Source organism: Cebus imitator, unplaced genomic scaffold (genome assembly GCF_001604975.1).
Source record: "Cebus imitator isolate Cc_AM_T3 unplaced genomic scaffold, Cebus_imitator-1.0 Scaffold235, whole genome shotgun sequence".
NCBI lineage: Eukaryota > Metazoa > Chordata > Mammalia > Primates > Cebidae > Cebus > Cebus imitator.
Window position 1 is genome coordinate 2,820,663 of NW_016107550.1, and position 3,668 is coordinate 2,824,330.

The window sequence follows — 3,668 nt, forward strand, 5'->3', positions numbered from 1 at the left end:
TTGAGAGTCTCGCTCTGTCGCCAGGCTGGAGTGCAATGGCATAATCTTGGCTCACTGCACCCTCCGCTGCACGTGAGCTCCACCTCAGCCTCCTGAGTAGCTGAGATTACAGGCACACATGCCACCACCGCTGGCTAATTTAAAAAAAAAAATACTGTCACTCGGGCCGGGCGCGGTAGCTCACGCCTGTAATCCCAGCACTTTGGGAGGTTGAGGCGGGTGGACCACGAGGTCAAGAGATCGAGACCATCCTGGTCAACATGGTGAAACCCTGTCTCTACTAAAAATGCAAAAAAAAGAAATTAGCTGGGCATGGCGGCACGTGCCTGTAATCCCGGCTACTCAGGAGGCTGAGGCAGGAGAATTGCCTGAACCCAGGAGGCGGAGGTGGCGGTGAGCCGAGATCACACCATTGCACTCCAGCCTGGGTAACAAGAGCGAAACTCCGTCTCAAAAAGAAAAAAAAAAAAGAAAAAAAAAAAATACTGTCACTCTTAGGATATGCTGAAGTTACTTCTGGCTAATTTTGTACTTTTTGTAGAGATGAGGGGGTCTCCCTATGTTGCCAGGCTGGTCTTGAACTCCTGGGCTCAAGTGATCCATCTGCCCTGGCTTCCCAAAGTGCTGGCTGTAAGTTTGGGAGACCACAGGTGACTGGATAGATTCCCTAGCAACAAACACTCCAGGGAGGGAATGGTGATTTCTTAACTGTCAGTCAGCAAGGGGCTAGTATATATTGAAAAGTTTCAGGCTGGGTGCGGTGGCTCATGCCTGTAATCCCAGCACTTTGAGAGGCTGAGGTGGGTGTATCACAAGGTCAGGAGTTCAAAACAGCCTGGCTAAGATTGTGAAACCCCATCTCCACTAAAAATTACCAAAAAATTAGCCGACCTAAGTCCCAGTTCCTCAGTGGGCTGAGGCAGGAGAATCACTTGAGCCTGGGAGGCGGAGGTGCAGTGAGCCGAGATTGGGCCACTGCATTCCAGTCTGGATGACAGAGCAAGACTCTGTCTCAAAAAAAAAAAAAAAAAAAAAAGAAGAAGAAAGGGCTCGGGGCATGTCACCCCAAAGTCCATCGCATCAGCCTATGGATTATTTTGACCAGGGCTTCCTTGAGAAAAAACAGATGCATCTAACTTCCCCCTTCCCACGTAAAAGTAGATCGTAAAATTTCTTATGAGAAAAATGCCCTTCCTGCGACAGGAAGAGAAGCATGTTCCCATCAGCAGAAGAGAGAAGTCCATATGCTAAACAACTCTGCTCACTTAACCCTTATCTTCCGTGAGTTCCCCATGGTTTCCGACCCGCTTTCTGTAGCCCAAGCCCCTTTGTCTTCTCACATCTCCACAATTTATCACTTTGTTGTTGTTGTTGTTGCTGCCGGGACAGTCTCCCTCTGTTACCCAACCGGGAGTGCAATGGCGCCATCTCGGCTCACTGCAACCTCTGTCTCCCAGGTTCAAGTGACTCTTCTGCCTCAGCCTTCCCAGTAGCCAAAATCACAGGCATGCGCCACCACGCTTGGATAATTGCAGGGTTGTGCTATGTTGTCCAGGCTGGAGGGCAGTGGCACAGTCATAGCTCACTGCAGTCTTCAACAACTGGGCTCAAGCGATCCTCCCACCGCAGCCTCTTAAAACACTGGGATTACAGGTGGTCGCCATCATATCAGGCCCCAAAGAAGCCTTTACGCTTCAGGCGCGCACAGTGGCTCACGCCTGTAATTCCAGCACTTTGAGAAGCTTACGTGGGAGGATCGCTCGAGCCCAGGAGTTGAAAGCTGCAGTGAGCTATGACTGAACTCCAGCCTGGGCAACAAAGTGAGACCCTATCTCAAAGAAGAAAACCATAGGCTGGCCACAGTGCAAAGTGCCTGTGATCCCAGCACTTTGGGAGGCCAAAGCAAGTGAATCACTTGAGGTCCAGAGTTCGAGACCAGACTGGCCAACATGGTGAACCCGTGTCTCTAGTAAAAATACAAAAATTAGCTGAGCTGGGCATGGTGGCAGGCACCTGTAATCCCAGCTATTCGGGAGACTGAGGCAGGGGAATTGCTTGAACTCGAGAGGCGGAGGTTGCAGTGAGCTGGGATCACGCCATTGCACTCCAGCCTGGGCCACAGAGCGGAAAGACTCTCGGTCTCAACAAACAAAAAAACAAACAAACACACACACACACACACACACACACACACAGACGCACGCACACACACGCACACGCACGCGCGCTGAGATGCTGGTTACTGGCAGCATTGTGCCCTCTAGTGGCCCCCATGGAAAAGCGCATCAGGAACTACTGCTATATATCGAGTTTTGGAAGCTTGGAATTTAGATTCCATTTTGAAGTTCAATTTAGATTTAGGTCAAATTCTCCACCAGACGGTGGAGAAACGTGGTAGCCACCAAAGGAGAGGCAGTGGGTCGCAGCCAAGCGTTTTGCACTGTGGACATTTTGGAAGGTGGAATCACAAGGACTCTGAGTTCGTTTGTGCTTTGTTTTTTAAATTAATTTGCGCAGGAGCGGTAGCTAACACCTGGACTTTGGGAGACCGAGGAGGGAAGATCATCTGAGACCATGAATTTGAGACCAGCCTGGTCAACAAGTGAGACCCTGTCTTTAAAAAACAAATAGGCCGGGCACAGTGGCTCACCCCTGGAAGCCCAGCACTTTGGGAGGCCATGGCGTGCGAATCACCTGAGGTCAGCAGTTCAAGACCAGCATGCCTACAATGGTAAAATGCCGTCTCAACTAAAAATATAAAAATTAGCCGGGCGTGGTGGCTTTTACCTGAAGTCCCAGCTACTTGGGAGGCTGAAGCACCAGAATAGTTTGTATCCAAGATGTGGAAGTTGCAGTGAGCTGAGATCACACCACTGCAATCCAGCCTGGGCAGCAGAGACCCTACCTCAAAAAAATTTTTTTTTTAATAAATAAATAATTATTTTACAGGGAGCTTTTCTTTATACTATAAACAGCTACAAATCGATAAAATGCCAACAATCTAACAGAAAAAGCACCAAAAGCAAGAAAAGAAATATAAATAGCTTTCAAACATTTGAAATCCTAAATTTATTTAAATCTTAGTCCATAAGAGAAATGCCAATTGAAAATCCCAAGAGATAACATTTTTAACTGTGAGGTCATGCATATAATTTAAATACATACATTAAACACAGCCAGTGTATGCGAGAAGGACTCAAATAGACTTTGCATGCTACGGAAGATGTTAGACTCCAGTAACAGCGAGTGTGTATGCAATAGGTATAATAGACGCAGGTCAGTAAAGCAAATTTGACCTAAATACTAACTGAACTTCAAAATGGAATCTAAATTACAAGCTTCCAAAACTCAATTAACAGCAGCTCAAGATGCGCTTTTCCATCGCGGCCACCAGAGGACGCGCCAAGGCACAGCTGGGGCTCCGCTCAGGCAAGCATTTCCTCCTCTGGCCAGTAGGGGGCAGGGATGAACAACTCCAGGGTTGCCTGGACTCCACCGCGTGGTAGATGAGAAGGCGTTGCCGGGCGCGGTGGCTCAAGCCTGTAATCCCAGCACTTTGGGAGGCCGAGGCGGGTGGATCACGAGGTCAAGAGCTCGAGACCATCCTGGTCAACATGGTGAAACCCCGTCTCTACTAAAAATACAAAACATTAGCTGGGCATGGTGGT